Below are 27,911 nucleotides of genomic sequence, written 5' to 3'. Positions count from 1 at the left end.
ATAGAGATACCTATAGTAGATACAGAGTGCCCACTGGGAGCCGCACGGTCTGATCTGGCTCACCAAGGAGATTCCATTATAGATGCAAAAGAAATTCTCTAAGATGATCCCCACGGGTTGGACCACAATCGGGAGAGTCTGGCGGTCCTCAGCGCACTGCATGTAGTCAGGGGCGTTCATGTTGCAGGCGCTGCCGAGAAGGGAGGGTAAATCGATGTACATACTGTGCTGTGGGCTGCGGGCCTCACTGGGATGCGGCGACCTGGTGTGCACCAGCCAGAAGGCAAGGGAAGTCCAAGCAAATCGGGGATAAGTTTGTCCTCAGCGTCTGCACATGGCTACTGAAGCTCAGATCACATTACCCAGCTTTTGGTCTAGGCTTCCATCCCCTGCAGAAAAGGATCATTTCTTGTTTTCTGTTTCCAAGCACCTAGGCAGGCCCTGATGCAAAGTCGGTGCTCAAAACTGCTGAATAAATGAATGAATACAGGAACTGCTTCCCCACCCCTCAGCAGGATATAATGCAAAGAACCATAGTAGGATCAAAATATCTGGATTTCAACGCCAATTTATTTGAACTCCTAAGGTGCAGAATAATGGGTAAGAAAACTTGCTTTGGGGAGGAGGGTAGAGTTCAGTGGTAGAGCACGTGCTTAGCATGTTCAAGGACCTAGGCTCAATCCTCAGTACCTCATTTTAGAAAAATGAAACAAATAAATAAACTTAATTAACCCCCTCAAAAAATATTTTCTCCATTCAAAATTCAAAAAAAACCACCTTGCAATTGACACAACATTGTAAACTTGACTATACTTCAATTAAAAAAAAAACTACTTGCCTTACAAGAATATATCTGGATTATGGAAGTTTGCAAATGTAAAATGCCTAGGGTACCATTTGCATAAGAAGAAGGAACTGTACAAATGTACTATCCCTCATTTATGAGCTATTTTTCCTTTGGGGAGATTATAACCTCTCAGAGATATTTTTCTCATATTAAAAAAAAAAAAAAAAGAAAACATTACCTGATTCTCCATACTGCTGAAGAATCAGATAACCCTATGAAAGCATCTGACCCACAGAGTTTATTCAATAAATGTTTGTTGAATGAATGAATAAACAAGCAAAGTGAATGCTGCTCCCTGCCACAGACCATCATAATGGTACTGCTTGGAAATGCCATGCCCACGTTCCACCCAAATCTTCACTAACCACGTGGGTGACCTGGGCAGACCTGTGTGCTTCTCTCAACACCAGTTTATTCATAAATAGAAATGAGGGCAATAACACAAACCTAAAAGGGTTAGTGAGTCACGAATGAATAGTACCCCAACTTTGCAAGATGGAACTATTAAAGAAAATTGGGCAAAGAGTCCATAGGCCCTCTCCATATAATCTCTTACAACTACATGGGAATCTACATTACATCTAAAAATAAAAAGTCTATTATTTTAAAGAGGCTATTGAGTTTAAATCAGCTCACCATCTCAAATAAGGAACACACAGTACAAATAAGAGAATGCGCAGCCCATGAGATGCACTCAGTAAATATTCCCACTGAACCCACTGGTCCCTCCAAATTCAGAGCATGAGGATGTGTCCTCGTGGCCAGAGGCCACTGCACCTGAAGCTAAAAAAGCTAATGGTCCCCACTTTCAAAAGCCCCTGCCACCAACCTAGGTCTAATTTATTTATTTGTAATTTTTTTTCTTTTTATAAAATAGAAATCCCCAATTGCATAGCCTTCAGGTCACCAAAACCTGACCACAGAGATCATGATGGCAACCCTCCTTGGTGAAACAATAAAATGAAAAGCCATTTCCACAAGACCTGTGTGTAAATCTACTAGGGAACTTCATCCTGGACTGAGAGGAAGAGGACTGGGGAGGAGGGGGCAATCTGAGGCACACAGACCCATGGGCCACCTGTCCCACGATGGACATTACACTCAACCCTCACCCTCCAGGAACTTCAAAATACACACAGACAGAGTGATGTGGACAATATATATGTATTTTTAAAGAAATTCCGACTCTCTAGCAGGTCTTGTATCTACCGAGACACAAATGGCTTATGTGTATAATGTTTCACAAAAGCCTTAAAACATTACCACCCCAACTTGACACATTAAGAAACTAGGGATAGAGGTTTATCACATTGTGCAAGATTAGAGAGATGCCACATCAGACACTGTATTTAAACCCAAGCCTTTGCTCCAGTGCTCACACAAGAAAGTGTGACATACTGCCCCTTTCCTGCCCTCTCCCTGCAATAAATCTCTGAAGAGTCTTTTCTGTGCCACGTGGAATCACAATCACGTCAATTTACCACTAAGAGCTATGTGACTCCTTGGAGGACGTGTCAAAATCTAAAGGGTTGTGATGGGAGGAGAGATTTGAATTTTCTGTTTCTCAAAGGAAACATGGCTTTAAAAGAAACTGAAAAGCACTTATCTAGTCTAAGCCCTCATTGTGCAGAGAAGGAAATGGAGGCTCAGAAGAGATGAGGAAAGGGACTTATTAACAAATATTGCCTCAGTGCAGCACCAAGCCAGCCCTGGGCCCTTCTGGGGGAGTACCTGGAAGGCCCAGGAAAATGATTGTTAGAAAAAGGAAAGAGAAGAAGCATACAAGGCCCTGTCTCTACACCACCATACCATGAAGTTCCACCAAATTATCCAGTATTGGGTGCAGCCAAAATTTAGGTGGGCTAAAGAGGTTATAGAAACCTGGAAGTCTCAACCATAGTGGAAATTCCAACATTTACTGTTTTTTTCCAAGTTCAAGCATCAGTTCAGTGGGCGCTCCATACGAGGGACTACACGAGGCCTGGAGTTCTCCCAAATACAGATCTCTATTATCACGTGTGCAAACCACACACAGGCCCACCAGAAGAAAAACGCCCACACATAAGATGGAACTACTGAAACAGAAAAGAGCCAACCAGCATATATTGCTAGCAAAAACGGTGCTGCTAGAAATAGACTCATGGACATAGAAAGCAAACTGTTGTTAGCAGGCAGGAAAGGGAGGATTAACAGATACACATTAATAAATATAAAATAAATGACAAGGACCTACTATATAGCACAGGGTACTATTTTCAATTTCTTGTAATGAGTTGTACTAGAAACAATCTGAAAAACATTTATATACATATGCATAAGCTTATAACTGAATCTCTGCTGTACATCTGAAGCTAACATGGTAAATTTACAACACTTCAATAAAAAATAATTTTATATAATAAGTAAAAATAAAAGCAACGCCATAAAAAAAAAAGTAAAAGAACACGGTAATCCCCTTAGCTGTAGGTGGTGGAGAACTCTGCAAGCACCAAGTCCACTCGAATACTCCAGCACTGGCGGTCTCTCATTCTAACCATCAGAGAATCACTTGGCTTCTACGAGGTTACTTTTCTCTTCAGTGAAAGGCTACAGTTCCATCTAATGATGTATTGAATCTCATCATTCACAAACCCAAGAATTAATGAGGATTTCCCATAGGCCTGGCTCTGGACAGATGAAAAGATAGGGTCCCAGATATATTCATGTGTAGAAGAAGTTTATGCCATAAAGACATTAATTCTTCCTGCTTTGATAGACAGATTCATTGCAATTCTGATTAGAATTCCTCCCAGATATTTCATGGAATGTAACAAGTTAATTTATGGTCAGGAACAGCCAAGAAACTTCTTTAGAACCACCACTGGGAAGGGGTGGATAGGTCATGCATTTCAACTGGTCTTTCTGATGTGATGAAAACGTTCTGGAATAATAATGGTTGCACAAATGTGAATATGCTAAAAGCTGCTGAATTGTAACATTCAAGTGGGTGGACTTCATGGTGTGTGAACAATATCACAATAAAGCTGTTATATGAAAAAATCCTTCTTGCCAATTATTTTTCCCTCTATACTACTAGTCTGTCCCACAATTTAAGTAAAACAAACAAACAAAAAAAAACAAAACAAACCAGATTTTGCCAGGAGCTCTTTAGGAGTGCAATGTCCCTGGGTCTCCAACGCCTCAGGTTGTGCTGTTCCTGTTAACACACAGTAGCTGGGCTGGACTAGTTACGGACTATAAGTATCTTTTTAAGATCGACGGTCTCACGTTTCACCCTGGGAGAGTGAATGATGGAGGATGAGACAGCCTCATGCCTTCAGCTCATTTTTAACTGAACCAAGCCCTGCTTTCACCACTGTAATCCCTCTCAGTATAAAAACATGTGACATCAACAAGCACCGCCATCATAACACCTGAAAGTGTTCAAGGTACTTATCTGGGGCAGAAATCCTGATCAAGGAGACAGAAGCTCCCTCAGCACTGCCGCTCCCTTTTCCCGACTCCACCAGGAGAAGCTGGGAGTTACAGCCGCGGGCTCTCAGCCTGGGGAGCAGCGCCCACGCCGCTAATCTGGACCTCAGGGATCGGGAAAGGGAGAGGAAGGCAGCCCCGGGGTCGCGGGGCAGGGAGAGCGGGGTGGGGGACGCGGGCTGCAGCCCCGCTCGGAGGCCAGCCCCAGCCCCAGCCCAAGCCGCCCGCCCCGTCCGGGTGTGCAGACCCCGCCCGCCCGGGACACAGCCCGCCCAGTGGTGGGGACGGGTCGGCGGCCAAGGAGAGGAAGACCGGGAGGGGAGGACTCGCCGGCGGGAGAGGGGAAGCGGATGCCAGCCGCGGACTGAGGGGAGCCCGGCTGGGTCAAGAGGCGGCAGGGGCACACCTGGCCCTGGGCAGCTGTGGCCAGGGCGCCGGGGCAGGTGGCGCGGGCAGAGGGGTCTGGCCCGAGCAATCCAGCTGAACACACGCTGACTGGCGCCCTGGGGGGCTGTGACACGCCGACCGCCCTCCCGCAGCCGCCTCACCCCTTTCCCGATATCCCCTCACCTTGCACTTCCACAGCCAGAGGCCCCGGCCCCAGGCAGTAGCCAAAGGCCTACAGGGCGACAGAGCTGAGAAGCCATTGGGGCCGATCCCCGGCTCGGAGCTGGAGCTTCCAACCCGCGGTCCAGCTGGCAGCAACTGCGCATGCGCAGGAGGGCCAGCGATCCGCTCTGGGTCCTGAGAGAGAAGGGGAACCGAGGGAGGGAGAATAGGGGAGGAGGAGGGGAGGCGGGGAAAAGTGGAGGGAGACACATGGACAGGAGGAGCAGAGGGAAGGCAGTTATCTGGAATTGGGAGGGGAGTAACAGAGATGGGGAGAAAGCGTTTTACCTCTTGTGGCACCCCGAAGGAGGCAGCAGTCCTGCCTATACACCCTTCTCTTACCCGTCATTGCCCACAGCTCATATTTTACGTCCCTGGCCCAGCCCTCCAGCTAAGGTCTCTGCAGAAACCCTACGGGTATCATACCCGTTGCCCCCACAAGGAGCTAGGTTTACTGTTGCTCAGGGAACCAAGCACCCGCAGGTGTTGTTTCTCAGAACTACCTTGGGAAGAGTACATATTCCCCTTTTACACGCTGGGAAACAGGCAGGCACGATCTCTGCCTTAGCTCCACTGTCCCAAATGTTGGGCTGGCAGGGAGCGGGAGGTAAAATGTCAGAGCCCCAGAAGGAGCAGACTGCCTGAGTGTTGGTGTAGAGTCCCCATCCCTCCTGGGTAAACCACACCCCAACCTCGGGGAATAATCAAGGGCTCACCGTAGGCCCCTGTGTGTGGGAGAGCTGCCCTCAGTCCCAGTGTCCAACTTGCTAGGTAGGTAGAAGTGTTATTGAGTCCAAATTCATTCTCCTCAGTGCAGGACAGGCCAGTAAGTTGGGAGACCAAGTGTTGGGGCATGGAATAGCAAGTTTCTGTAGACCTAGATGGCAAACTAATGTCCTGGAAAACCATCTCCCCAAGTCAGAATTCAGGCTGCTTTCCTATGTGCTTGGTTTTTGCAAACTTCTTGGTGTAGGAATTCCTTCTTGTTAGAATCCTTTGTTCTTGCAGCTATCTCCCTGGGTCAGATCCCTGTAAACCTCCAACAAAACAAACGTTATTTTCTATTCTGCAACGTGTTATCTTTATATGATTGGAAAAGTGTTAAATACCCTTAAAGGTCAGAGCCTTCAGAATAGGCTCTCCTGTATATTTTAGGCTCTAGGCAACATTGTTTTACAAGCAAGAAGAAGCCTAGGAGACAGAGCACAGGGTTAAAGTCAAAGGAACAGATCTAATATGGAGTCAGATTTCTTCTTTTCTATTACTGTGGCAGAAGCCACTTGAGGATTTAAATCCCTTAAAGTTAAAAATAAGTAAAACTTTAAAGGAATTTACATACATTGGTGGGAACTTGCATAGCATATCTGGAAAAGCACACAAAGGATTGTAAACATTGGCATCTCCAGGGAGGCGTGTAAGAACAGAGGATGAGGGAAAACTTCTTTCACTTGAGTATTTTTTGCTCTGTTTGAATTTTTTTAACCATATGCATATATTTCTTTTTCAGTTAAAATAAATGTGTAATGGAGCAAAGGAGTAACTAGCTCAGCAAATACAGCAGCCATAGACTCACTGAGTCATCATTTTCGATTTAAGCCAGGAAGCATTGATTGTCTCTCTCCTATGTGCCCAGTGCTGTTTTAAAACTCTTTTATATATTTTTTTAATAAAATAATAACATGCTATCCCTCACCCCTGCTCAGGGCTGGTGGGAAACCAACTGAGTTTTTATTGAGTTGTTTTCCAAGGAGTAGAGATGAGTTATAAACAGAACACAACTTCAGGGCAAAACAGGCGGACTGGTTTTCCAGCAGGCCAGATAGCGATGACGGGTTTTCAATAGAGGCGCACAGAGGCTGAGAGAGAAAGCCTCCAGGACCCTACAGAAAGCTGCCCACAGTGCCTTCTCCATGGCACTACTGAAATAGGAAAGAACAAATCTGACTCCATATTAGATCTGTTCCTTTGACTTTAAACCTGTGCCCTGTTTCCTAGGCTTAGTCTTGCTGTTTCTGCACCTTTTGTGAAACAATGTTGCCTAGATCCTGAAATATACAGGAGACCCTATTCTCAAGGCTCTGACTTTGAAGGATATTATCACTTTTCCATTCGTATAAAGATAACAAGATACAGAATAGAAAATAACATTTGCTTGTTGGAGGTTTACACGGATCTGACCCAGGTGAAGAGCTGCAAGAACAAAGGATTCTAACAACAAAGAATTCATACACCAAGTTTGCAACAACCAAGCATTCCCGCTTCCCCTTTTTAATATAAGAAGAGCCTGAATTCTGACTTGGGATGATGGTTCTCCAGGACATTGGTCTACCATCTTCTCCGCTGGCTTTACAAATTAAAGCCGCTATTTCTTGCCCCAAATCCTTGTCTCCTGATGTGTTGGCCTATAATGCACGAGTAGAACAAGCGTGGACTCGGAAACACAAACATACATTGAAAGTACGCATTTGGTATATTAAATGACCTGCTTCCACTCGTATTCCTGAGGTTTTCTTCTCTTGACCACTCCTACTATATTTATGAAAAACCTGTCATGTGGACACATTTCCTTCTCTAGCCACTACCCTTCCATGTAAAAACTGATGCCAAGAAGGCAATGGAAGTTGCTAGAAGGTATTACCTGGCCAAAAAAGAGCAGAAGTGGGTTCTGGCTGATGTTCAGGAGCAGGCCGGGGCACCTGACAAGATGTCATAAGTACGGATAGACAGCTGGGCACCAAAGGAGAAGCTTCTAAACTTCCATGAGGGAATTGTTGGATAGGAAGGAACAGTCCCAGACTATAGCTCTGATCCCACCACGAGCTTCCTGGGCAAGGCTGGGCAAGTCATTTAAATTCTCTAGACCCGTGCTGTCCAACACGGGAGCCACCAGCCACATGCAGGATTATGATGTTATTCTGTAGCCAGACAGAATTATAAATAAACACTTTATTGCAAAGGGTCAGCAGGTATAATATTTAAAAACATTATTGGTTATCTTGCCCTAACAAGTTATTTTTGTATGTCTAGCTTTCTGTGGGTTGTAATGCCTGCGACTAATGTTTCCCTTACAGTGAGGTATTTTGAAATTATAAGTTACTGGACACAGTACACTCATATCACAGTTGAAAAAAAACTGATCTAAATAAGCAAGGTGATCTGACTTAGTAGTTATGAGCAGGGGCTCTGGGGCCAGCCTGCATAAGTATTAATTCTCACTCTCCCTCCAGGGAGTTCTGTGTGAATCTTGGACAAATTATTGTTGCTGTTGTTGTTGTTGTTGTCATTGTCATTGTTATTGTTTGTGCCTCTTTTTCCTTACCTTTTAAATAGCGAGGAAAATGTAGACTCTATCCCCTACAGTGTTGGCAGGATTAAATGAGTAAACGTCTGTGCTGCCCACTTCCCTGGGTTTCAGCATTCTCCAGGCAATCAGTGCCAAACGCAGTGGCATTCTCCACTGTCTTCGTCAGTCTGGGATTCTGTAACAAATTACCGTGTGTCGGGTGGCTTAAACAACCAGCATATTCCTTATGGTTTGGAGGCTGAGGCTTTCAAGGTCAATGTATCTGGGAGAGGATTGCCAGCTCGAAGATGGCTGTCTTCCCACTATCTTCATGGCCCAGAGAGGAGAGAGAAGCAAGCACTTTGGGGCCCTGTATAAGAACACTAATACCATTCATGAGGGCAATACTCTCATGACCTCATTTTATCCTACTAATCACCTCCCAAAGGCCCCGCATCCTTATATCATCAACCTGGGAGATGAGGTTTCGACATATGGATTTTGAGGGGATGCATTCAGTCCACACATCGGCTAACTCTCCCAAACATGCAGTCATCAAACCTGTAGCTAATTTCAAAATAATGTTTATATCTCTCTGCCCATTTCCATTCCTACATCTACTAACACTGAAGCCCTGCTACATTTTATTTCTTATTTTCCTTGTAGAGGTTTAATTGATTCCTCTAACTCCAAGGATTCGCTCACTCCAGTCTGCTTGACAGCCCTGCCAGGTAGGACTTCCTTAAAACACCTTCCCACTTCACCTGGTTGTTTTTTAGGTGTAAATGTCAGAATTCTCTCCACACCCCATCCTAGACCTTTAATCCCTTACACTACCGCTCACTATGTTATTTTCCTATTACCACTGTAACAAATTCCATTAAGCTTAATAGCTTAAACCAGCACAGACTTATCAGCTTATGGCTGTGGATGTCAGAGATCCAACACAGTTCTCATTGGGATAAATTCAAGATACCAGCAGGGTTCCTTCCTTCTAGAGGGTCTAGAAGAGAATGTTTCCTTTTTTTTTTTCCAGTTTACAGAGGTCACCCACCTTCCTTAGCTTGTGCCCCTCAACTTCCTCCATTTTCATGGTCAGCAGCCTTTCTGAACATTGCTCCATCGCTACACCTCCCTCTGATTTTAAACTCAGCTGGGAAATATCCTCCATTTTAAGGACCCCTGTGATTACATTCAGCCCACCTGGACAATCCAGACTACTCACCCTATTGTCTCATCTCAGGATCCCCTTGTCCCATCCCACTCAGGCAGTATGTATGTGGCTGTGACATTCACCTTGTGTAACATTTCCTCATGAGCAATTTATGGTTCAAGGCACTTATAAGTGACTTTTTGTTTTTCTTCCTTATCCTTTCTACATTCAGTTTGTCTGGTGAGATTATATGAATCCTTTTTATTTGTGCCCCTGCACTAATCTATAATAATGTATCATGGGTTTAAAGGCTAACTAATAGACAATTTAGGAGACAGAAATCCTCTAAGATTTTTAATCCTAAAATATCTGTCATCCCTTTTGCCATGTACAGTAACATGTCACAGGTGGCTACCCTGTGGCCGGGGAGGGACATGATTCTGCCATCACACTCCCCTCATTCTTACCAATGTGCTGATCAACTAACCAAGGATCTATGCTCTCCAACTCACTCACTTCCTCCTCCTTTCCATTGACTATCCTGTTCCCACCGCTTCCTTCATTCACCACATCAGGATTTCATGACCACATTCTCCCCTAAATGAAATGGGTATCTTGCATCTAATGCCTGACAGCTGTTCTTATTGTACATGCACACACTGACCTACACATAATCCCGTCCATCTCTTTATTTTCCTAGAATCTTCCAGAAGAATCAGTTCCATGATGATAATGATGATACTGACAATGATGACAGGGGCCTCTCAAGGATTCTGATAAAGAGGGAATCGATAAAGGGAGGGAATCATTGCAAAATTGCCCCAGAAACAGGCTTAAAGGTAAATAACTCTTATAGTGTTTAATGAAATTGACTAATATTTAACTATTTTTAAGACTTTATATCACTGAATTTAAAATTTTAACGGGAATTTTCATTCACCACTAACCAAGATTCAACTCTGGGACCAAAATCTAAGGATTTCTGTCTTCTAAAAAATTGTCCACTAGCCTTTTAAACACGTGATCCTTTTAAAAAGTTTAGTGCTGGGCTGAAAATAAGCAGGATTCATATAATCTCACGAGACACAGTGAATGTGGAAAGACTAAGAAATAAAAATAAAAAGCCATTCATAACGTCTTGAACTTTACGTTGCTCACAGGGGAAAATGTTTGCCAATGTGTGTGTCACATCAACATGACGACTGAGTGGGATGGGGAAGCTGATCTTCCTCATCAGTCATTTATGCTGATTTGTTAGATGCCAAAACAGTTTCCTCATTGAAATTGCTTCTAACAAGTATGGAAGAATTTAGGTTCTACCAAAAGCAGGCTGAACATTTTCCCCTGCTTTCAGGTCTCTGGACTGAATGTCCCCACAAGAAGGACATGATTATGTTTCATAGGGAAGTCTTCCTGAGAAGCAACAGGCTTTTCTAGGGCAGAACTGCAGGGCCCCCCATGGAGGGCTGGAGGAGGTCTAGAGGGGACACTGGAAAAATAGCAGGAGTGAATTCAGATACTGCTGCTCAGGTCGCCAAAGACAGCATTGCTATCTCTAAGGATATGACATTCTCCCAAATTTTCCATGAGTGAAGGAGCCTGTGAACACTAAGCAGGTTGTTAAGACACAGCAGCACATAATTTGCGTGACAACACAATTAGAGTATGATTTGATATTTGCAAAATAACTAGCCCATTGTTCTTTGAAACTGCAGCAGTAGCAATAGAAATAAAAAAGACTGAGCCGTCTTGGAGACAACAATCAATAAACAATTCTAAATCTGCAGAATTCCTTGACAATATTCAAGCAATGAGCTAGATGTGTGCTGCAGATACCTCTTACTGCAGGGCTCACTCCTGCAAAGCATAGAACTAGTTTCTCAGCACACAGAGGGAACCAAGTCAAGATTCCTAATCTTTTGAGATTTACTAAATGGCTGGAAAGATCAGACAAGTACATACAGGCAAATATGATTAAATGGAATCAAATAATATCAAATGTGATTTGAGCACAGACGAAAGAGAAATTCCTTTCACCTGGGATCTAGAGAGACTTCTTCAGAAAATGTGGCTCTGGAGACGGCCAAAGACATGGGTGGAATTTTGGCAGAACAGGATGTAAGGAATTTTAAAACTTATTCTATAATTCATATAAAAATTCAAAGGATCCCAAAAGTCCAAAACAACTTTGAACAAGAAAAACAATGTTGGAAGACTTGCACTATCTGATTTTCAAACTTTTTTTTATAAAGCTACAGTAATCAGAAATTATGGTGTTGGTGTAAAACAGGAAAATAGAATAATGGAACACAATAGAATGTTCAGAACTAAACCAAGACTTATACAGACAATTGATTCTCAAAAAGGATGCTGTGGAGAAAGGATCTTTTCAGCATGTAGTGCTGGAACAATTAGATAGTGATACGCAAAAAAAAAAATGAACTTTGATTCACACCTCACAAAATATACAAAATTTACCTCAAAATGGATCATAGATCTTAATAGGAAATCTAAAACTATAAAACAGCTAGGAGAACAAGCATAGGCTTAAGCTTTATGGCCTTGGGTTTGGCAAATTTTTCTTTGCTATGACACCAAAAGTATCATCTATTTTAAAAAGAAACTGATAGAGTGAACTTTATGAACATGAAGACTCTTCAATGCTCTTCTAAACACTGCTAAGCAAATGAAAAGACAAGCCATAGACAGAAGCTATTTGCAGATCATATATCTGATAATGGTCTCTCTTTGTATCTGATCCAGAATAAAGAGGTCTCAAAATTCAATAATAATTCAAACACCTGAATGAATGAGGCCAGAAAACACACTTCAGTAAAGATATCCAGATGGATAATAAGCATATGAAAAGATGCTGATTAAAGGTGTCATTAATGATTAGAGAAATACTTTTAAAAACCACAGTGAGATACTAGTTCACATACATACTAGAATGAATACAGTTAGAAAGACTGACCTTACAAGGTGCTGGCAAGGAAGTAGAGCAACCAGAACTGATACACACCACGAGGAATTTACAATAGTACAACCATTTTGGAAAAGTCTTTAACAGATTCTTTTAAAAAGGTAAACACCTCTGTACCATATAATCCAGACATTCCTCATCTGGTGCTTTAGAAAGGAAAAGCATATGTCCATACAAAGACTTATAACCAAATATTCACTGCTATTTTATTTATAATAGCACAAGTTGTAAATAACCCATGCATCCATCAAGAAGTAAATGCAGAAAGAAATGATGGTCTATACAAACACTGCTCACAATAAACTCTTCAGTAAAAACTCAGCACTAAACAATACTCTACTATAAGACAAATAAGCTATTAATACAGCAACACAGATGATTCTCAAAATAATTACACTGAATGAAAGAAGTCAGACAACATAGAGTAGATACTGCATGAATCCATTCATATAAGGATCTTGAAAATGCAAACCAATATGTTGTGATAGAAAGCAGATCAATGGTTCCCAGGGGAAGAGACGGGGAGGGAGGGAGGGACAAAAAAAGTCAGGAGAGAAGCTTTGTGGGTGATGGGTATGTTCACTGTCTTGAGTGTGGTCATGGTTCCTTGGGGATATTCTTACGTCAAAACATATTAAGCTGTACACTTTAAACGTGTGAAAATTATTTTGCCAAGTATAACTCAAAGCTGTTTTAAGAAAAAAGGCACTTTAGTCCTGATCCACCTCAGCGCCTGATTGGAGTGACATGATCAGTCCCTCACACTGTCTGCCTAACGGGAAGGTAGAAAAGCTCTCACAGAAGATAACATGGATTTTTCATTTGCAATGTCTGCCATGTAATAAAGAATTTCTAGACATGCAACATGTCCAGACTATATGACAGATAACATGAGAATAAGGAGCATTAGACAAAGGATGCAAACCCCAGGTGATGTAGGCATCAGAGTTACCAATAAAGGCTATAAAATACTTTTAATATATTCAAGAAAATAAGGAAATGATGGGAGAATAGATAACAGGGTAGAGACTTTCACCAGAGAAATATACTGGAATGTATTTTTAGGAAAAATCAAACTGATACTCTAGAACTGAAGCTTTCAGCTCTGGAAACAGGTAAACAGAGCTAATTAGGATCCCTTTTAAGTAAAACTTTCAGTAATTCTGGGTAAAATATAACAACAAAGTAACACAGAGCTAACTGTGGAAAGAGAAGTTCCCTGATGACAATACAAAGAGGACACTTAAAGCCCAGAGTGGTCATCTTGTGAGCTGATGCCACCGCACCCTGGAGGGAAGGGGTTTTCATCTGCACATAAATAAGGATACAATGTCCATGTAGGAAAAAGGGTCCATACCAGATGTAGAAGACTCTTCCTCTATATCTATATAGTCAGAGACAGAGATGTAAAGTGGCAGCAGAGGTCACAGTGACACAGGGCCCTGGGCCAAGGAGTGTGAGCACCTCTGCAAGCTGGGAAAGGTAGGATGATGAATCCCTCCCAAGAGCCTAGGTGTGGAACTTAGCCTTGGCCACTCCTTGGTTTTAGCCCACTGACATTGACTTTGCACTACTGCACCCTAGAACAGTGAGAAGATGAATGTGTATTGCTTTAAGCCACTGAGTCTGTGGTCCTTTGTTACAACAGCAATAGGAAAGGAACTCAGGAACCAATATGAACTTGAACCACAGGCTGCCTTCTGTGCTGGCAGGGAGTCCTTTGTCTCTGATCCTGGGGGAGTGTCCTGTCCTCTGGCAGCATCCACAAACTACCTCATGCTAACTTGGCAGTTTGCAGAGGGTTAAATCTTATCCCTGCACAGTTCTTGATATTTAGTTAATAAAAATGATGGTGTCATCATGGGTATTTTTCCATCTTTTAAATACCCTTCAGTCTTCTAATAAAGCTACTTCTAATTAAGAGACCATGTAAATAGTTTTCAATCTTCATAATAAATAACTGTGGTTTTATCTGGTTACTTAAATTATGAATAATAATGTTCACATTTGTAAAAGTTATTAAAATCAACATTGTTTAATGAAAATATCATTTCTTTTCGCATGAACATGTATTAACTACAAGAAATGTTCCATGCTTTCTTCTACGATTTACTGTTAGAGCCTTAAAGAATAATATTTTCCTCAAAAGATATTACGGCAAAGGGATTTCTTTTGGTGGAACTGTTCCGGCATCAAATCTGGTGCATGTCTCAGGCCACTGGCAACATAGAGATGATAGAAATTAGGAGGCATTATAAACACAGAATCATTTTTAAAGGAATTAAAAAAACTGGATGTGTGTAAACAAAGAATCAGAGAATATTCTGGTGAAATAAATGTATTTTTCAGCTTAAGCAAGACATGGGGTGAATAAATCTGAAATGAAAAAACCACCCAGAGATTAGCAGCGAGTCATGCACGCAGTGTGAATGATCAAAACCAAGTTGTTTCCAAACCAGTGTGCAGGCTTGATGCCTTCATGAATCAAATCTGTGTGGCACCAGGCCACCTCGAATACATGTTGATGAGGTATTTATAAGCCCTTCACCATCCCAAATCAAAGCCCACGCACGAGCCACAAGACCATCACCTACACATTTGGAAAACACACAACATGGTGAATAGCACTTTTCTTGTTCAGTAGCCGGTGGCAGCGAACTGTCAGCAGACAGAGATACAGGGACACAGAGGCACCTCCCCTCACTCAGCTGATAAACTTCCGTGCATCCCTGGGGACAGGATTGTCATAAAATGCACCATGGATTGATCCTCCTCCTAGGAAAGGAACCGTAGTGCTGTCATTAGGTTTGAGCAGGGGTGGGTGGAGGATCTCAGAAGAGTTGTTTCAGCACACCAATAGAATTCTTGGCCACCGTGACCACGAAAGACAAGTCCCCTGGCATCCCGGTAGGCACTTGGGCTCCTGACAAAAGCTGGGCTCAGTAAAGGGTTGAGTAGAAGGCACAGACCTGAGGGATGCCCCAGCAATAGGCAGGAGGTAGGGCCTGGTTTATACTGCTCTGGGTGTATCCCAGACTCATCCGAATACGAAATCAGAAATTTGCAAAACAGCAGAGCTGGGGTGGATCATCTACTCCAGACTCTTCACCTTACAGTTAAAAGGGTGGCAACCCTGACAGGCAAAGCAACGTGCTAAAGGCAGAGCGTGGAAGTCGCAGTGCCAGATGAAACGCAGCGTGCAACCCCCGTTCAAGGCCGCTGACTCTGACGACGGGGCCAAGGTTTCCAATGAGGAGAATAAGACAGTGTAAATACATTGTTCCCCCTAAAACCCCAAATGTTTTTTAAAGGCACAAAAACTCACCTTAACTAGATCTCTTCTGAGGGGGCTCTCTTCTGCTTCTTCGTCTTTCTGTCTCCATTTCCCTCTCTCAGACACAAACACATTCAGTTTTGTGAAAGGGGACTTCCTTCCATACAAAGACAGACTTCACATCTTCAGAAAGATACCTGAGAAAGCACGTTTCTCAATTCAAGTCTTTGTGTGAGTTCTGGGCAACTGGCTTATTTTCTAGAACAATCGGTAGTTACAAAATCAGGAAATCATCTTCCACAAAGGCAGAGTTCTGGTCCGTGTTGATAAAGTTGGGGATGTCACATTTCATGAGTCTGTTCGGCTCCTCCTCCGGCCACCTGCTGCATCTGATGGCTTCCTGGAGCCGAATAACACTGTAAAGGGCTATGGTAGGGATACCAGCTTTGGCCTTGTCCAAGTGGTCCACTTCATTGATGTAGCAGTGAAAGAGGGACCTAGATTCATCATTGCACTGCCAGAGAACACCTTGGGCAGCAGCGGTCTTCCAAAGTCTGACACAAAGCTGTTGAGTCTAAATCTCTTCTCGGGAGACTCTGCATTGCTACAAAGAAAACCAAAATAAAATATCGTTCACAGTGTAGCTCGGTGACCTGAAGAATCATAGTTTTTGCCATCTACTGAGAGTAAATCCCTGCACAGAGCATGCTGACATGCACTGGAATTGAAAGACATCACTTCTGAACACATAAAATTAAACTCAAGGCAAAAGTCTAAAGTGAGGGCCCATGGACCATCCTAAAAAGACATCGTTCCCTGAGAATCCTCAATATTGGTGCCTCGCACACCAGTGTTTCTCCGTGGGACACTCAGATCTCTTCATCAGGATTCGTTAAAGTGCTTCTTAAAATGCAGAATCCTGGGGTGCACACCCTCAGAGTCTCCAGAGGTAGCGACTGGTACTCTGTATTTTCATAGCCACCAGGATAACTAAACATGCTCAGGTTTAGCACCGCAGTCTACATCGGGTCACCTGAGCATCGACAATTCTGTCTCACGGGATGGGGGGTGCCATGTGTGTCAGGGTGCTGTCCTACCCATGTGTCTCCCCTGATTCTCAGAACTGACAGTGCTGCCCCATTGGGCACGAAATACCACCGTTTCACAATGCATACGCAGGGCGCCCGACTGAAAAACAATCAGTGATAGGAGAGGGGACAAAACTCAGCTTCCTGTTACCTTGTTTCACTTACTGTGGGACGAGTGATCAATTCAAGGGTAATAAATCAGTGAATGAGTGAATAACATGACTCACGTTAGTCCCACGAGTGCCTGGAAGAGCAAGCCTGGGCACATTGAGAACCATAACAGCCCATCTACTTAAATGTCATCCTACACAGATCTATGTAAAGGTTACTTCCACCCAGGCAGTGACTCCAGAAGGGCAAGAATCATGTATGAACACACTCTCAAATCCAGAACAGAACCTGACAACAATTAGGCTCTGGAGTCTGTGTTTAGCGAGTGTGGAATCTCAGTGATTCCAGCTCTTACACCTTGCCTTCCCATCCCACCACACACGATATGGCCCTTATGTCCAGTTCTCCCGGGGCTGGGGCCACGGAACCCATTTATAGGACTGGAAGAATCTGATCATTTAAACCATCCCCCAGATTATCATCAAGAGTCACCTGCATTTCAGGGATCAGTAATCCCAGAAGCTTTGCAGTTCAGGCAGCTGAGGGATTTTTATATCAGCTCTGTCTTCTACTGTGACTGCCTGGGTGACATCAGACAAGGAATTCTGAAAAGCCTGAACTTTTCCTTTCAGGAATAATCTAATTAACAAATCTCGTTGACCACTCAACAAATGTGATGTGAAGATCAATGATTTTACACAGGAGTACAACATTCACTAGGTCGTGGATTTAGAATCAGAGGAAAATCATTTTAGAAAGATTGACAGAATGTAGCTTTAATGCGAATTTAAGTATTCTTACCTTTCAGTAAATCATCTTCCCCTACTTATCACTTCACCCAAGTTTAAAAGATGTCTGAGAACAGGGATGAGTGTGCCAGCAATCTGAGACCCAATAACCTAAAATGTCACCTAGGAAAAAGAGGGGAGTAACACATTTTTAAAAAGCATGGCGAGGATGGCGGGGCCATCCCCAACCCCAGACTAAGAAGCTCTGAGTAATAGCTTTCCTGCCTGCCTGGGGCATCAGCTGATGTGAAAATCCACCCAGAAACCTCACTGTCCAGCAGCTCTTCCATAACACAGGCTACACTTTCTCAGAATTAAGAATTGCGTCCAGTAACCACTTCGCTGAAGAATAAAGACAAAGGAGAACAAGAGAGTTCTGCCCCTCCCAAGGGAGAGCCCAGACCTCGGGCTGCATGCACTGCGCCCACCTCCCTGGAGAAGAATAAACTGGAGAAGGGCGTTCTGCGAAACTGGGGCAGCAAAGGTTGAGATGGGAACAAATTGACCAGCTGGCCAGGGACAGCCCCCTCCGTCGCTGCCTTGGCGGCTGCCTCAGCCCTCTCAGCCCATCCTGCCCACCTCTGGTGGCTAAGCTGTCAGGGAAATTGCTTTGCGATCTGGAGCAACAGAGGCTGCCCACAGGCCAATCTGCGGAAAAGATGGGCGCTAAACCCCCAGCTCCCGAGTGACAGGCTCCATACCCCCGCCAACACCCCGACGCCCCCGCACCCTACCGCAACCCCGGGGAAATATGACCCGAAGAAGTGTGACCTGGGAACGAGGGGCAGCAGAGGCCGCCCCCACGTCAGGCCTGCAGAGAGATTGGAGCTTATCCTCCAGCTCTCCAGGGGCAGCCCCTGTCCTCTCCACCTCCTGATCTCACCGCGCCCACCTTCCAGGAGCAATCAGACCAGGTGTGGGGTGTCAGGCGAATCTTGCGCCAGAGAGGACGTCCCCAGGCCAGGTCAGGGGAGAGGAGAAGAAGTGGCCCCATTAGGCGGGGCAGCCGGCCGTCGCAACTGCCTCTGCCCCTTGACCGCATCGGGCCCGTCTCCCAGGAGCAAGCTGACCTGGAGACGGGCATCCGGCTTCTTGGGCAGCAGAGGACGCCCCCAGGATTGTTCGCGGGGAAAAGGAGAGCAAATTGACAGGCTCCGCGCTGCAGGTCTTCTACCCCCGCCATCGCCACCCCCGCACCTTAAAGGCACCGCCCAGGGCGCCCCTCCCCCAGCAGGCTGAGTAGGACACGTGAGTCTGGTGACCTGGGGCAGGAGAGGCCACTCCCACACCAGGCCATCGGGGAGACGGGAGCCAATCCACCAGCTCCCCAAGGCAGCCCCTACCCCCGCAGCAGCCACCACTCTTGCCCATGACCTCACAGTGGCCTTCTCTAGGGAGCAGGCTGACCTGGAGATGGACGTCCGACGAACTTGGGACAACAGGGACCGCCCCCAGGGCAAACCATGGGGGGAAGTGGGAGCAAATGGACAAGTTCCATGGGAAAACCTGCCGCTGCTGCCACCACCCCCAAAGTACCAAGTCCAACTCCCGGGGTCAGGCCGACTAGGATACACGCGTCTCGTAACACAGGGCAACAGCGACCGCCCCCAGGACAAGACTCGGGGAAGATGGGAGCAAATGGGCCGCTCCCCCGCTGCAGGCCCCCGACCACCGCCACCCCTGCACCCTGACTACCCTGCCTCCCGCCCCCAGCAGGCAAAGTGGGACAGGGGTGTCCCGGGACCTGGAGCAGCAGAGGCCGCCTTCAGGCCACGCGGTGCAGACATGGAGCTAATCCACAATCTCCTCCGGGGCAGCCTCCCTATGCCTGCAGCCACCACCTTACCAGCCCCCTGACCGCACCGCACCCATCTCCCAGGAGCAAGCTCACCTGGAGTCGGACCTGAGGCAAATCTCCGGCGGCAGACGTCGCCCCCAAGCCAGGCCGTGGGGGAGAGAAGAAATGGAGCAACTCCCTGGAACACATCCCCTGCCCCTGCCGCCTCCGCCGCCGCCTCCCAGGAGCAAGCTCATCTGGAGACCCGCGTCCCACCTCTAGGGCAGCAGAAGCCGCCCCTGGCTCCGCCTCTGGGGAGAGCGGAGCGAATTGATCGGCTCACCCGCGGCAGCCTCCCTCCCCCCGTGGGTCCCGCACCTTAACGGCCCCGCCCCTACTCCGCACTCAGCAAGCTGAGTGGGACAGGAGTGTCCGGCGACCTGGGGAAGAAGAGGCCGCTCCCAGGCCCAGCAGCCCGGACAAGGCAGCTATTCCACCCGTTCGCCAGGGGTAGGCCCGCTCCGCCCCTCTGCCGCTGCCACCGCCCTCTGACCTAACTGCCCCACCTCCCAGGAGCAAGCTTACCTGGAGTGCAACATCTGGCGAATCTCCGGCGGCCAAGCCCCACCCCAGGCCAGGCTGCAGGGAAGAGAAGAAATCGATCGGCTTGCCCGGGCAGCCTCCCAACCGCCACCGCCGCCGCCGCCGCCCAAAAGCATTGCAATAGCCCACCGGGGTCAGGCTGACTGCAAGGATGTGCACTTGCCTTCTTATCCTGGCCAGGTCCCTGAGCACCTCCCTGCATCCCTACACTCCCTGCACCTCTGCACCCCTGCTACTCTCTGCAATTCTGCATCCCTCCACCCCCACATCCCCTGAAATGCCTGCGCCCTCCACAGCCCCTGCACCCCTGTCACCAGTTACACTTTTGCACTGCTTACACTCCTGCACCCCTGCATGTCCCACACACCACCTCTTGGGCCTTTGGCAGAGTCTCTGCTGTTAGACCAATGCACAGTGACTCACTCTTTGCCAGTATATGATGCATCAGTGGACGTCAGGGGTTGCCTGCAGGAAGGTACATGTTCCTGGTCACTAGCCTGGGCCACTAGGGTGATCTCTGTGAGGTCACCCAGGACGGGTTCAGAGATGCTGTTCTCTGGGAAGAGAGGAGTTGAAACCGGTCTTGAGGGCAGAGCTGTGCTCACCAGGCCGTCCACGCTTCATGTTTTACACAGGGCTTCGGAGAAGTGAAATGGATCCGGCCAAGTAATACCGGCCTGCTGTGAGCCCACCTCAGTCCTGGGCTCTGAGTCAGACCGACTGGCTCCCTCAATCAGGGCCCAGTTTGGGCACCTGAATGGTCCCTTTGAGGCATCCCAACAGTTCTCAGGATGAAGTCTGGCTGCTTCCACCCCATGGCCCTCCCTCCTACTGTGCTGGCCTCAGGAAGGTTCCTTATATGGGGAAGAAGGCAGCCCACACCCTACCCCACCCCTCACCTTTCTCTAACCCAGGCTGGTGCTCTCTCTGCCCCTCAGAGTCTGGGAAGCCATCCCTCTTCAGTTATGTCCCTTCTGAGATGGACTTGCTTCCACTCAATTCTAGGCGAGGATGCACCATGGAATGCACTGGGTAAGAGAACCAAAATAAATAATTTCTTCTGTGAGGTTGTCTGTTTATCTACTGGGGCTGGGCTGTGTGTAGTTTGCTCAGCTATTGGTGTGAGAGGCTAAAACAGCCTGTGTGTCCTTGTTTTCATCTCCCCGCTGTCTTTGGGTTTTCCCTAGACACTCCTGAGACATTTACTTCTGTTAGTATTATTCCTGTTATTACACACGGGCCCTACTGACATGGAGGTAAGGTGTTGGGGGAGCGGGACAGAGCAGGGCATCTGCAGTCCTGTGATTAGTTCTCATTGAGCCTGTGCCCTGAGCTGTGACCTCCACAAGTGTGTCTCTTTCCCCCCACCCCAATTTGGGTGACACAGAAGGGATTTCCCTTCTCCCAGGTTGGTTAGGCTCTGGTAAAATAATTTCTCATTAAAAAAACAAACAAAAAACAACTTCCCCCAATGAAACAGAATGTTCTGGGTGTATTTCAATACAGTTATTTTCTCCTCTCCAGGCAGGAAGCATGAGGAGTTATCCTCTGACCTTCATTCTGAGAACAGGACATGGTCCTGGATGTAAAATACATGAAAAAGAGCATGGGGCCCCTCTGACTGGCCCCCTGGACTTGTCACACTCTGATTTCCCCACACTGAGCCTCCTGCTGGCCTCAGGGACCTGTTAAATCTGCCTGCCCCCAGGGTTCTTACAAAAGCAGGTTCTGCCTTGGGAGCTGTGACTCTCCAAGCCTGCCCGCTGTTCCCTTTGCAACCTCTCTGAGTTGGGAGCAGCTTTCCCTCTCAGTCTTCTGGGATCTAAGAAGAGCAGTGGGTTTGCAGCTCCCTCAGATCTGGTGTTATTTTCAGGACAGGAGGAAGAACTTCTGAGCTCCACACGAGCTGGACCAGAGGCTGGAATCCTCCCTTCCTCTGCCACCGTGCAATCAGTGGCTGTGGTTCTAGCCAAGTTTCTGAAGATGTGGACTTAAACACACATATCCCAGCCCCCACAGGAGCACACAGTCCCATAAATCCCCCTAGTTTCCACTGGTAACTATGGAGCGGATGGGGACACGGGTTTCGGGACCACAGAGGCCTGACTGCACGACTTGCTCCGTGGCCTATTTACGTGGTTGCTCCGGGCCTTGTCTGAAGTGGCTTGTTTACCACACCTGGTACGTGGGAAACACAAAATAAGTACTAGAACCTTCACTTTTTCTCCCTCCAGGGCCTTCAAACGTAGAAAGTAATAAGTGAACTCAGACAGCCTAGTCACCACAATGAGGTCCGCCCAGCCTGGCTCTCCTGAGTGATGGGCACTGACTTGCACCTTAACTCGGAACAATAGGAGAACTGCATTCCTCTAACTGGGCCTCTCCCCACACCAGGCACGCCCGCAGCTCAGACGGGGCCAGCTCCCCAACTGAGGTGTGTGCTGGTGGCTTCAGTGTGACCTGGCCCTGCCGGGACATGAACCTGCAGTGAGTGAGGTGGAGGGTCGGGTGGAGGGGGGTCCCTTCTGGGGTGGCAGGGGGCCCGGTAGCACCCCTCCCAGCCTGGTGCCTGGGGCTCCCTAACACCTCCTACAGCTCCTGGGTTGGCTCCGGTCCTGGCCACTCCACACACCCTCCCAGTATCTTTTCATTATGTCCCTTTTCTGCTTTTATCAGCGAGAAGTGGCTTCTGTTGCTTGTTCAGTGAAACAGTACATCGGGAAACCAGACTACTTCTAACATCAGTAAAATACCAACCTCGGTCAGCTCGCCGGGCAGACCGTGCAGCACAAAGGCCTGAACAGGGCTGTGCGAACGGCTTACGTGAAGGGTCCTCAGCATCTGTCTTCAGAGATACAGAAGCTGATGGTTCAGGTAAAACCTCAGGGTGGGATTGAGGAATCCAAAGCTGGTTGGTTTCAAAGGCTAACTGGTCAGACCAGACCCCTGAGCTGTGGTCAGAAGCCTGGCTCAACGTCACGCAGACTCAGCGCCCTAAGTGCCGGGTGGGGCTGGTGCTGTTCCCTTTGCAGGCTCTCGTTGGGGATTCACTGTAGCCCCTTAAATACAGCAGAAATTCCAGCCCCATTAGCCCCCACCCTGAGTGTTCCATGACACAAATCCCGGGAGTGTTTAATTTTCATCTTTGTTTAGGAGGATGAAGGTGGTTCAAGAGAAGACATAAATTCACACTTAGTGACACAAGGTCACAGCCAGTACTTCCTCCACGGAGAGCTATGTGCTCCCACAGTGGTGGCTGGGGGCTGGGCAGAGACCCTCTGCTGGTCCCAGAGGGACTCGCTCATCTGGCCACAACTCATGGGTTGGACAGAAGATCCAGAGGGTGACAGAGCATCTTTCCTGGGAATTTGGAACTGACACATAGAAATCAAGTTCACTCATCTGGAGTTTGGCGGAGGGGAGGGACGGTGGTTGGAAATCAAATGAAACCAGAGCATGAGAGAAACTTAGAAGTGAAAGAGCGAGAGACAGAGAGACTGAGCTTGTGAGAGCAAATAGTCAGAAAGAAGGCAAACAATCAGGGGACAGAAGAATTCCAGCTCCTGACTGTGTAGTCTGTCCCAGCCCATCAATGACCCCGCGAGATGTTTAATAACATTCCAGTTTTGCAGATTAGGAAACAGGCTGAAAGAGGTGGGGGCTGGGTTTGGGTGCACAGTTAATTCAATTGCCACTGGACCCCACACTTCCCATTGCCTGAAGGCACCCTAATCCTCACTGGGACCCCTGTGGTCCCCTGACAGCCCAGCACCCTGATCAAAGGGACCCTGCGGGAGTGGGAACCCCTCTTGAGTGTGGAGAGTTCCCTGCCCCGAGATGCCATGCATCAGCAAGCTCCCGCTCACCCCAGGTTAACATCAGCCCAGCTGTACAGTCTCCCAACCCGCTTCCCTCCCTGCCAGGCACCCCCATCCTTACCACCGAGTGTACTGCAGGAATTCAGGCACAGGGATGCCCAAATCAACACGAGCCCATCGGCTATAGAAAAAGCAGACTCCCAGGCCCACCTGGGTTGCGAGGGGACAGAAGGTGTCCTCAACTTTCATGTGTCTAAGACAATCTTCTTCAGCTGGAGGTTCTAGAGAAAAATAAAAGGTCCAAAACATAGTTCGGTGAGGAATTCCTCCAAGGACCTGACTCCAGTGTCTACAACCATGTGTACCTACCCCCGGAATTGGGGTGAAGGTGGATTATTGATCAGCACAACCCCTGGTGGCCCAGCTCCTTGGCTTGGCTGCCCAGAGGGGGCTGGGGGAATGGGTAAGGCCAGGGCACTCAGGAAAAGCACAGAGGACCTGACCTCTCCCTTCTGCACTCGTAAACCCTTCCCCAAATCTCAAGGCATTGGACAGAGATCCGCCACAATAATGAGATTCTCCCATCTCTTCACTCACTCCTGTTGGTTCACTTACATGCTGAGCATCCACTGGGTCCCAGGACAAGACACATAGGATGGCTGATGGGACAGGCTTGGTCCTTCCCCCTGGAACCTGTTCAATCTGATCAAAGAATGATCACTTATAAAGAGTTTCTCAAAATTATACAGAGACCAAAGACCAACTGCAGAGTGAACCAAATTTAAAAATATATATGAAGATCCCCCAGTCTCCCCGCCTAAGGTTAACAGCATAAAGCAAAAAATTCTTGCCTTCAATCAGCAGGGAAGTTGTCACCCCCTCTCAGGTGGAAAGGAGAGTTATTCTTTGAGCACGTCACAGAAGTGCTCCATCGGATTGGACCAGGGCATCTACATTCATTCAGCAAATGTGTATAAGCTCCTACTACATACGGGAATCTCCTAACTAGACCGTTCCCAAGGCTCTCGGGCTTTATCAGTCAACAAAATAGACATGACTCCCCATCACTGGGGGCTCAGAATTTTAGCAGAGGAAACAGGCAGCATGTTGGGGTAGCAAGAGTTTGGAAAAATTTTTAAAAAAGAGTGATATGAGCAAACTCGGGTGATGGCGGTGGGGTGGGAGGCAGGCAGGAGAGAATAAGGCAATCCTGGCAGATCTCACGGAGTAATGAACTTGAAGCAGAATAGATCCGGAGGAAGAAGGAAGAGCCGGAGCCAGAGGACCCCAGAGTGAGGGGGAGAGTGTGGGCAGAGAGGCAGAGCACGCCGGGTCCTGAGGCCTTTGTGACGACTTTGGCTCCTAATGACATGGTGACCCGTTTAGTGAGTTTTGAGGGGAGGGGTGATGTAGTCCAACTTATGCTTTTGTGTTTGTGTTTTTTGGGGGGAAGTAATTTATTTATTTTAATGAATGTGCTGGTGATTGAACCCAGGATCTCAAGCATGCTAAGCATGCGCCCTACCACTGAGCAACACCCACCACCCCCAATGTATGTTTTTACAGGCTCCCTCTGACTCTGTGTGGATGAGAGATTGTAGGAAAGCAAAGATGGAAACAGAAGGCTATTGGTATCCAGGAAAGGCTGAAGGTGGCTCTTAGGAGGGCGGGGAGCAGAGAGCAGGTATTTAATTAAGACAGAATATCCAGAATTTTCTAACAAGCTGGATTTGCTGTCTGTGAGTGTAAAAGAAAGAGAGAGAAAGGACATGGTTCCAACATCTGGGCCTGGACAATGGGAGGGATGTCCTCTCCGGATGGGAAAGGGGATGGGAAAAGGTGGGGCTGAGCAGGTGGAAAGGGGCTGGTATCAGCTCAGTTCTTCAATGTCATGGTTAAGGGGTGTGTTACATATTGCCACAGAAGTGCCTAATAGGTAGAGGAATCTGTTTTCTTTTTCTTTTTAACATTTAAAAAATATAATTAAACATATTAATTGTATTATGTGAATGATTTGGGAATTTTGTTTCATGCCAAGTTATATGTTATATATAGCCAAATGGAGCATATATCAAAAAGGGGAGAAATGAGGGCTTTCACATAAACTGACTGTCCGTAACGTAGGTAAAATTTCAATAAAACCAGTCTTCAGGGCAAAAACCTCATCTCGGTGTTACATAAAAATAAATGAAAAACGACTATGTTGATGTACCATTATTTCATGTTACATAATAGCCCCAAACTAACAGTGTTTAACTATGAGGCTTGTAGAAATACTATTCGCTTTATTCACATAAATACAGAAGTGCAGAAATGTTCTAAGGTAGAATTAGCATCTTAGTGGAAATAATACATATTTGAGCATTTTACATGATATATATGTACTGATTCAAAATTTGGAAAAGTAATTTCATAGTAGAACATATGTATGAATGTGAAAGCAAGATGAATGAAAGGAAAAGAATGTGATGTGAGTCTCAGGGATAAAGGCTCAGATGGAAAGGGGAAATCAGGGAATTTTGGAGAAATCGAGAAATTGATGGCATGCCAATTTCCAAGGCTGGGTTGCTTCCACCAAAGGAATAGCAGAGAGAGAGAGGAGAGGCCCAGGAACCCACCCTGGGGAACACCCACAGTATATGTTTGGAAAAAACAGGAGACATTGGCAAAGGACCAGCCAGCAGGCCAAAAGCAGAAACAGACAGAGAGATGGGCTGGGGGTTGAGTGAAGCAGGAACACGGGGTAGGAGGGATGGAAGAGCTGGGTCAAATGCTGCCGAGGGGCCAAGCATGATGAGGAGTCAAAATTGACCACTATATTTAGCAACATGGGGTCACTGATGGCCTTGACAGGGCAGTTTCCATAGAGCGAGGGATCAGGCGAAAAGCCAGAATGGGTGTAAAAGGGGATGGCTCAAGAGAAGATGCAGACAGTGAGTTTAAACAACTCCTTAAAGATTTGCTGCAAAGACACAGGGTGGCAATTGGTGGGGGTGAATTAGGGTCAAGGAGTGCTGTTGGTTTAAGAGGATGGACGTTTATATACTGATGGTGCCAACTAGCAGGAGAACAAAATAGATGAGGCAGTGAAAGAGAGGATGGTTTTGGGAGTGACAACCCAGAGAAGATGGGAGGGATGGGGCCTCGGGGACTTTTGGAGGAACTGGCTTTCGATGCCACTTTTAATAAGCGGTGGGGCACCGAGAGTGAGGTCACAGACATCAGAAGGCGAGCGGATGTGCTGGGAGTTGCTTGTGAAATTTCTCTTCTGTTGGCTTGTTTGCTTGTTCAAAGTAGAAAACTAACCTTACCAGCTGAGGAACAAGGAGGAAGAAAGAGTTACTGGAGCCATGAGCAGAAGATAAGAAAGAGCCTTCCAGGGAGAATGGGACAGTAAAAAGGGCAGGGGGAGGCGGGGGAGTGCGCTCCCAGAAAGTTACATTTTCTCTTTGACGTCCCCAAATGTGTGACGTGTTATTACCCTTCCTGCTGTCTACAAAATAAAAATTAATTATGGTTCAGAGGAAATGCTATTTCATTCTAAGAGGCTGCCTGTTTCTCAGGAATGGTCATCTTAAACTGCAAACATTACAAACAATGTTGAAAAGATGAACCTGTGTACCTAAAATCCCCTATTTTCTATTAATCTGTTTACTACTTAGTTCCCCTATCAATAACACATAACAAATACTGCCATGATGGAGGTACACCGATGCTTAAAAGGAAATGAGATCTGTATCCTTTTGCTAAATTCCATGGCTTCCTTAATATGCAGTTCCACTTGGAATTTAGGAATGTCTGGTATAAGAAGTGAGAAACAGTTTGAGAAAATCCCGGCTCAGAATTATACATCACAACCACATCTCACAAGTATATACAGCCGTAAAAAAGTTTAAAAGCAAAACTCCGTAACTACTCTTAAAGACCTTTGCAAACCTGGGCCTGCCAAGATGTTTCCAAACTGGAAAGGAACTCCAATCTCTTGCCTGGTACCGGACCAGAGGCTGGCCAGCCTTTTCTGTAAAAGCAAGAGAGTAAATATTTTCAGTTTTGCAGATCATTTTGTTGTAACCATGCAGGTAGGCAATAAGAAAGCTAAGAGCACT

General features: G+C 46.6%; 1 protein-coding gene across 1 annotated transcript in view; it reads right to left on the bottom strand.

The window, feature by feature from the left end:
- LOC140693123 (trafficking protein particle complex subunit 9-like) overlaps positions 1-27,911 on the bottom strand; it is a 299,333-nt gene that overhangs the window by 170,798 nt on the left and 100,624 nt on the right. Inside the window, exons 13-22 of the mRNA XM_072957180.1 lie at positions 27,742-27,823; positions 24,421-24,507; positions 23,927-24,086; positions 22,745-22,832; positions 20,887-21,015; positions 20,411-20,543; positions 19,970-20,023; positions 19,499-19,695; positions 17,621-17,730; positions 15,951-16,224 (exon numbers count right to left, since the gene is read on the bottom strand). The gene's annotated coding sequence lies outside the window, so the exon portion shown is untranslated. Of the gene's footprint in view, positions 16,225-17,620; positions 17,731-19,498; positions 19,696-19,969; positions 20,024-20,410; positions 20,544-20,886; positions 21,016-22,744; positions 22,833-23,926; positions 24,087-24,420; positions 24,508-27,741; positions 27,824-27,911 lie in introns of the transcript that reaches the window.

Source organism: Vicugna pacos, unplaced genomic scaffold (assembly GCF_048564905.1).
Source record: "Vicugna pacos unplaced genomic scaffold, VicPac4 scaffold_19, whole genome shotgun sequence".
Taxonomy (NCBI): Eukaryota; Metazoa; Chordata; class Mammalia; order Artiodactyla; family Camelidae; genus Vicugna; species Vicugna pacos.
This window is presented reverse-complemented; position numbering and strand designations above follow the sequence as displayed.